The sequence below is a fragment of the Chrysochloris asiatica genome, unplaced genomic scaffold (assembly GCF_000296735.1).
Source record: "Chrysochloris asiatica unplaced genomic scaffold, ChrAsi1.0 scaffold00108, whole genome shotgun sequence".
Classification (NCBI taxonomy): domain Eukaryota; kingdom Metazoa; phylum Chordata; class Mammalia; order Afrosoricida; family Chrysochloridae; genus Chrysochloris; species Chrysochloris asiatica.
The window spans coordinates 9,082,976-9,092,072 of record NW_006408626.1 but is presented as its reverse complement, the minus strand read 5'-3'; positions in this window follow the sequence as shown (position 1 = coordinate 9,092,072).

Below are 9,097 nucleotides of genomic sequence, written 5' to 3'. Positions count from 1 at the left end.
CTGTGAGTCAGAACTGACTTGATGGCACTTAACAATAACAACAACATATATATTGGCCAATACACCAATGAACAGCATTATAGTTGGAAGTTGATTGCTTATACTACAGAGTCATAGTAATCCATATTTATATATGTTGTTGTTAAGTGCTGTCAAGTCAGTTCCAACCCATAGTGATCCTGTATGGAGTCGCACTATGGCGCTGCAGAATAATGCACTTGACTACAAGTTCAGTTTGAGCCACAAGGGTGGCAGTTCAAATCTACCAGCCATTCCTCAGAAACACTATACAGGGTCGGTATGAGTTGGAAGGTACTCGATGGCACTTAACAACAACATACACACACACACACACACATACAGGACTCCTGCTGTGGAGATGTAGGGTAGACACTGGACTGCAAACCACAAGGTTGACAGTTAAAACCCACCAGCTACTGCTCAGAGCGGGAGAAAGATGAGGCTTTCTGCTCCCGTAAAGGTTTAGTGATCCTGTACAGGGTCTCTATGAGTCGGAACCAACGCCACAGCACATAACAAGAACAAAACTCCTCAGAAACCCTATACTGATGGCTATGAGTAGGAACTGATTTGACAACATTTAACAAAAATGACAACATCTATACATAGATATACACATATACATACTGGATAACTATGAGGCTTTTTGCTACCACAAAGAATTCTCAGAAACCCTAAATGGGCATTCTATGAGTTGAGATTGACTCGATGGCATTTATCAACAACACAAACACACATATTTGTTTAGTAAGTACCATAATAGTATTTTAAATAATAACAGCAACTGTATATGTATATAATATATATTTGTGTGTGTATTGTTGTTAAGTGCCTTTGAGTTGGTTCTGACCCATTGCAATCCCATGTAGGGTTTCCAAGGAGGGAGTGGTGGGTTTGAACCACCAAACTTGTGGTTAGCAGCCCATGTTTATCTTATAGCTCCACACTAGGACTCCATATATATGTATATGGTGTGGTGCTGTGGGATAAGTACTGGACCACAAGATTGGCTTGTACTGCAAACTTGGCAGTTCAAACTCACCAGTGGCTCCTTGGAAACCCTACAAAGGGTAGCTATGAATCGTAGTCGACTCGAGGGTACTTAACAACAACATATATATGGAGCCCTGGTGAAGCTGTAGGGTAAGCATTGGCCTGCTAGCCAATGGGTCTGTGGCTCAAAATCACCAGCCTAGAGCAACGAGACTGTCTGTTCCCATAAAGATTTACCACCTTAGGAACCCTATATAGGGTAGTTATGAGTCACAGTTAACTCAATTGAAGTGAGTTAGGCTTATGGTAGTTCTCATATATGCAATATTAAAAAAGTGTTCTTGTATATAATGCCATTGGCTATATGTCATATATGTGACAGACTTGGGAGACCTTTGGGCCATGCTTCCATTGGTTATTTAAAGAAAACAAAATGAATTAAGAATCAATGTTTAATACATCCAAAAAAACCCCAGAAAAACAAGAGGGAATGGAAGCAAATGCTGTTGAATGATGATGCATGGAGGGCATTATAATCATTGCAATGAAACAAAATACGATAGAATGAATGTAAAGCTGTTGTTTTCCCATGTAAACTATCACTCAATTCACAATAAAAACTTAAAAGAAGAAGGGACCAATAAAGAAAAAAATAAGAATCAATGTTTATTCTCTCAACGGTTTCATTGGTCTTTGATAATTAGTGATGGACTTAAGGGTTTGTATCACTGCTATTATTGTCAGTAATAATAAGAAGAACAAGTCATAAAATTGAGCATTTGCTCAGTGTTAGAAAGTGGCAGTGCTAAGATTAAATTCTAGGAATATCTGACTCCACTGTTCCTTAACCATAATTATTTTTAAGCTGTGGCATTTTAAAAGAGCTACTTTTTCTTTCTAGATAATGTCCAAGGAGAGTATTTTAAATATTTACCATTTTTATTCATATGTAAAAAAATCAGTAACTGTTCATTTTTTATTATTGAGAAGAGTGGTATTTTGTCCCCAGCCCACTCTAGAACTGACTTATCTGTCTCCTATGACTACTATATTTAAGAAAAACTTATATAATGTCATGTATGCACATATTGTTTTTTCTTTGGGTGCATCATGATGCCTCTTGAATACCCTAAAATCCTTAGGATATTTCCATCATGTCTGCATTCTTGGCACTTTTATTGAAGGTGATAAAGCTCTAAAGAAGTAGTTTGAAGTAAATGGGTTCTACTAAATTCAAGGATGTTTTGACCATTAACCTTAAGCTGAAAGTTTTAGGTGACCACAAACTTGTATAAAGGCATATAGATTTACCTCTACAAAATACACCCTTAAAGAGGTTTTTAAACAATTGATGCTTTGCTGATGCAAAGAATATTTCCTCTTCAGTGTGTCTAACTTAACAAATTATATGTAAAGGCCATAAAGTCCTTTATATTATCCATAAACATTATAAAAAATGTTACACCACATAACTTTTGACTTAGTCAATAATTCTAGGCTTAGCCTTAGGGTTTGAAGAGAAAATTATTCCTGTTACACATTTTAATTATGCTATAAACTTTGGGAAATAGCTATTGATCTTTAGCATCTGGCATCAGAAAGTTGTTTCTTTCTGTTCTTTACCTAGTAAAAGCTTGCCATACAGACTAAAACTGGAGAATGTCATAGAAATCAACATTGTTATACAGATACAGTGAGAGATAGTGTTGTGTTGTAGGAGTATTTCAGTAAGCTGAAAGTCAATGCGAATAATAGTTCTCAGTTGAAAACTAAAAACTCATATTTGAATTTAAAAAATGTTACCTATTTTAACAAAAATCTATTCCTGGTGGCACTCCTGATTATCTTTAATATTTTAATACATAAATTAGAGGACTGAGCAGAAAATTTATCCTTTAAAATAATTCTGTGGATTAAGCTTCTCTAAAATTTGGAGCAGTGAATATTGTGATTAGCATGTTAGAAAGTGGTTATTTCACAAAATTTCCTTCTTGAATCAGTAATATGGCTAGAATGTCATTATGCCCAAATTAAACAAAAATATAACATCTATTAAGATGGTGATGATGCCAATAATAGATATTATCTGTTGCACTTTTATTAGAGGACACCTTGCTATAAACACATTGTTACATGTACATTATACATTTTTACATATGCTAGATTTAAATCTCATCTCTACTGAGTGAGGATAAATCTCAGTTGCTCCAATTTACAGAAGGCTCAACAAAATTAAGACAATCATTCAGGATTACTTAGGAACTAAATGGCAAAACCGGGACTCACACTCAGGTCTGTCTGACTCCTGTATTTATATAGTTTGCTTAAATGGATATAGGTCTCTTCAGTAATCATTTTCGGAGTTAAATTATAATTATAGTGTGTCGTCTGTAGATTCAGGCTCATAGCGACACTCTGTTGTTGTTGTTATGTGCCGTAGATTCGGTTCCAACCCATAGAGACCCTGTATAGGGTTTCCGAGGCTGTAAATCTTTACGGGAGCAGAAAGCCTCATCTTTCTCCCACAGAGCAGCTAGTAGTTTCGAATTGCTGACCCTGCGGTTCACAGCCCGATTCGTAACCACTACGCTACCAGAGCTCCCGACACTATAGGACAGAGTAAAACTGTCTCAGTCTTTCCAAGGCTTTCATATTTGTGAACATAGATTATCCTATCTATCTCTGGCAGAGTAGCTGGTAGGTTCAAACTAATGAACTTCCATTTGGTGACAGAGTGCTTTAGCCACTGTGTCCCCAGAGCTTCTATATATAGTTTGGAGATCTCAGTAGCCTTTACAACACAAGCAATATATACGAGGGGGCTTCAAAAATTCATGAGAAAATTCCATTGTCATTTAATTCCATCTTCCCATGAACTTTTTTGAAGCATAGGTGCATATGTATATGTGTATATGTGTGTGTGTGTGTGTGTGTGTGTGTATGAAGGAGTTTCAAAAAGTTGATGGAAAAGTAGAATTAAATGATAATGGATTTTTTTGAAGCCCCCTCAGATGCATGCATATATATGTGTGTGTGTGTTTGTATGTGTATATAAGGGGGTTTCAAAAAGTTGCTGGGAAAATAGAATTAAATGATAATGGAATTTTTCCATGAGTTTTTGAAGCCCCCTCATATATATTGCTTGTGTTGTAAAGGCTACTGAGATCTCCAAACTATATAAAGGAGCTCTGGTGGCACAGTGGTTAAAGCACTCAGTCACCAAATGGTCATTCTTTGGTTTGAACCCACTAGCTAGTCTTGTGTGTGTGTATGTGTGTTTGTGTATACATACACACCACACATGTATGTACATGGGAATGCTGTTTATGAAACTTGTTAATTCTTTGATAGGCATTATGGAATTGTTGTTGTTGTTGTTAAATACTGTCAAGTCAGTTTCAACTTATAGCAACCATTTATAGGGTTTCAGAGGAGTGGCTGTTGGGTGTGAACAATGGACTTTGTGGTTAGCAGTCCACAGTAGTGATCCTGCAATGTCATAGGAGGGCTCCTCTTATAGTTCAGAATCAAATTAAAAGTATGATGATTTGATACTGTGTGATACCTAGTTTGGTCAGTTTGGAGATCTCAGTAGCCTAAAAAATCCAACCATTAGAGATGTTATTTTGAGAGCATCTTCAGGGAGTCCATATTGAATTTTCTTACTATAGGGCACCCCATGCCTCCTCACAGTGGGAGCTAATGAACTGATCTGCATCTATTTCTTCCCTACCCATTTCTTCTTATCCTACAATGTAATTAAACTCATTGGTTAAAGAATTTGTTGAGCATTTTATCTATATAATGCCCTAGTGGTTCTAGATGCAATAGTTTGCACTGATTGATTTAATTTAGTTATATTTAACTAATTAAATCGTTGTTCTTGTTGTTAAGGGCCCTCCTGATGGTTCCAATTCATAACAACTCTATGTTGAGTTTCCAAGGAGTGAACTGCCAAAATTATACTATAGTGCCATGGAAAGACCCCAACCAGTCAAATTAGAACTCAATAAATAATTTTGAAATATAATATGTAGTCTGCAGTGTTGTACATTTATTGCTTTTATTTACTTGTGCTTTTATAGAAAAGTGGTTTGTACAGCTATGTTTTAATTTGGGGTTGCCATCTAGCTTTTATTGAAACTCTTTCACAGATTATCTTGGGTTATAATTTGGTAAGAATAGATTACAGGTTTATCAGTTTAATGACATGCTAAATCATAAGCAAAATCTTTAATCCCAAATTTATTTTGGGTTTCCATCTTGAATATTGGAGAGGGAAGGTGATGGTAGGTGGAAAATGTCTCTCATTCCACATTATAACTTTCTCCAAAGTTTCATACTCAAGAGTTTGTTAAATAAATATTATTAGTCAGTTTAGTGCCTTCAGATATGCATTCCCCATGGGATTTAGACATTTTATAAAATTTTATGTTTAAAGAGATATATGGACAACCTACTATATTCAAAGTGTTGGTGTTGAGAATTTTCTTTAAGCCATCTCATTATATTCTCACTACATTTATACTGCCTGGAATCAAATGAATGAATCATAGGAACGTTAAGTAGAAGAAAGGAAATTTAGTTCTTTCATAAGAATTACGGAATGTTTCCAGTCAAATAAATGGGAAAAGAATTTCAGGAATAAAAAACAAAACAAAACAATAAAATAGTTTTACAGAGGTATACTGACATGACTGTTGTATTTTGGGAATTTCAAATATTAATTCCTAGTGTGGGCTTAATACATTTTAGATTATTTGAACGTTGACTGTCTTTTGCTGGACTGCTTTACAACTTTTTAACATTCCACTGATGACAGTAGATTTATGAGTCCAGTTAAATTTCAAACAGAATAGATGGCAGTGTGATAATTCTTTTACTTCCTTTCAGCATATTAATGCCTACACAATCAAGGCTTTGTGCCCATTCACTAGATTGCATATGAGTCCTATTATGGCACAGATGTTAACCACATCTTAGGTCAGCTGTTTTTTTTTTGTGTGTGTGTGTGTGTGTGGAAAGCACCAGATTCTCTCATAAATTTACTTCTGTATGAGAATGTAATTCCATTGTCTCTTGACTTCTGTCTCCCCTACTGATACATAATGCTCCAAGTTAAAATACTTGCATAGTGGACAAGAAGGCAGCATGGAGATTTCCTGACCCTCTTCCCTGTCAAATTGACAGGCTGTATTGCAGCAGGTGCACAGCAAAGCGATTAAGAGAGTACAGGTTGACAAAACATGTGTGATATGACTGCAGGCGTTTTATGTGAACGACATGTCACAGCAAGTGTTGGCCTCAAGAGATTACCTAGGGTTCTGTAGTGTGTGGGCAATCAATATGTATGTAATATATCACTGAGATGGTGAGTGCTCAAGGAAAAATAACTTGAACTGAGAGTCTTTATATAAATGAACTATACTGCAATGTAATGTATAGTTTTTGCTCCTTAAATATTTTACAGATGTCCTATTTATATGAATAGATGTAATAAGCCTCTGTCTTAAATGGTGTGATTTTTTTTTTTTTTTTACTACTGAACAATTCATGCAGCTACGGGGAGGACAAGGGGAACCTTTTTTTTAAAAATTCATGATTAGGGGAAGAAAACCAACATGCTTCAATTCATTTTCAGAACACATTTAACCCTCACTGTCAGCATCTTTAAGTATCTTTAGTGTGCTATGGGATAAACATTGAGCTGCTAACAACCAAAGGGTAGGTGGTTCAACCCACCCGCTCTCTGCAGGAGAAAGATAAACTATGTGCTCCCATAAAATATATAATCTTGGGAAACTGTATATGGTCACTACGAGCCAGAATTGACTTGAAGGCAGAGTGTTTAATTTGATTTGATTTTTTGGTCAGCCTCTCTACTTTTAAGGTGTCTGACTTATCTTACATGTAGCAAAATAAGCTATATTCATTTCATTACTTTGCATAGTAATTTTCAGAAGTGATCAAAAAGAAGGAGTCACAAAAAGTAGATTTTATGTGGTGAATAAAATAGTAGTTTACTAATACATACCCACAAACATTTGCATAGAAATTCAGGAGAGATCTGAACCTTCAGAAACCAATCCTAGGAACCCATATTCATATTCAGACTTTTGGTGTTTATGCAGCATTTTAGAAATGGTACATTTGTAGTCGTTATGTGCTGTGGAGTCGGTTCTGACTCATAGCGATCCTGTACAGGGTTTCCGAGACTGTAAATCTCCACGGGAGCAGAAAGCCTCATCTTTCTCCTGTGGGACAGGGGGTAGTTTCGAACTGCTGACCCTGAGGTTCGCAGCCAAATTTGTAACCACTACTCTATGGTATATGTTGTTGTTGTTGAGTGCCGTCGAGTCAGTTCCGACCCATAGCGACCCTGTATAGGGTTTCTGAGAAGCAGCTGGTGAGCTTGAACCGCCAACGTTGAAGTTCAAACGGCTTTGCAGTCTGGCGCGCTATGGTATATAGCTTTTATCAATGTTTAAATGAATCTATAATCTCAGCAACATTAAAATAATTCTAAAATCCTTTCTCTACCTAAAACCATATAATTCACTTGATTTCCTAATATACTGTTGTTGTTGTTAAGTGCTGTCAAGTCAGTTCTGACCCATAGTGACACTGTATAGGGTTTCTAAGGAGCAGCTGGTGAGCTTGAACCACCGACCTTGCAGTTCAAGGTGACTTTGCATTCCAGCGTATTAACCAGCAGCACCACACCAGGACTCCAGTATACTTCTTCTAAAGTTAATTAATTTTCCTTTAGAGAGACCAAACTATGCTGTATTTTCTAGGGGAAAAAATTCTGTGTCCCTTAATGTATGATTAAGCTAATTATAATTTACAGTATTAAAATGGTAATATTAAAGAATTTTCTGTATTTCTGGCCAGCAATTAAAGGCGATCTCAAATTAAAATAATGTATGCCCAGTGAGAAGAAGGTAAGATTCTTTGCTTATTTATTCTTCATTTTACATGGACCATTAAAACTAAATTTTAAAGTACATACATCTATATTTTCCATATAGAAATAAATGCATAGGAGAAGTAAAAATACTTCCATAGCACTTATAGTAATAACTTAATTTTAATATACTCTGTTTCTAATAAATTTTAAGTGCTAGATAAAAACAAAATTCATATGTCTGTGATATTTTGGTAAAAGTGAAATGTGTATTTTGAGACCTGCACAGAAACATAATATTTCAACCAGTTTCATTACCATTATGCATAGTGTATTACCATTATGTATAGTGTAATGTGTAACATATATTCATTCATTGTGATGATCAAATATTAACCACTACCACAAATAATCTTGGACTTTAACAGCATACTAAATTTTGTATAAAAATTGACTAAGCATTGTGTCTCTCTAATATTGCATGTGCAAAACGAAGGGAAGAATAAAGAGGGTTTGAATGGCTTAGAGTAGAACAATGAAAGAATGAAGACTCATTAGAAACAATTGTGAAGTGCTTGAAGTTTATTTTTGCTTTGTTGTATTTTGTTATATTTGGTTTGTTATGTTTTCCTTTCTTGAATGCCTTACCAACTGCTAGCCTCTTTCCCCTCTGTTCTTCCTATTACATTATCTTCTGATGATTCATTGCCATAAAATGATATATTAATAACATTCTTCAGAGTAAATTGTATTGAACTATTTGTTAGAACTCCAAGCATAGTTGCTGTTAATTCCATTCCAGTTGGTTCTGACTCATAGAGACCCTGTATAGGGACTCCAAGGCTGTAAATCATTTATGAAGAAGACTCATCTTTCTCTTATGAATTGCAGTCCAGCGTATATCCATCAAAGCTACCATGTTTACGTCGAGCATAATAGGATATATATATTTGATATGACAGAATCTGCTCTGTACTCATCAAGAATGTTACATAGATGATGTCTGTCAACATTTCAATGTTGCTGGGGTCTCCCAGTTTCCCACTTCTCATTCTTCTTTATATATTGGTCATACCTGAAATTTCAAGCCGTGGTATTTTCAATAACCTCATATGCATTCAAAAGCTGGATAGTGAATAAAGAAGACCAAGACCGTAGAAGAATTGATGCTTCTGA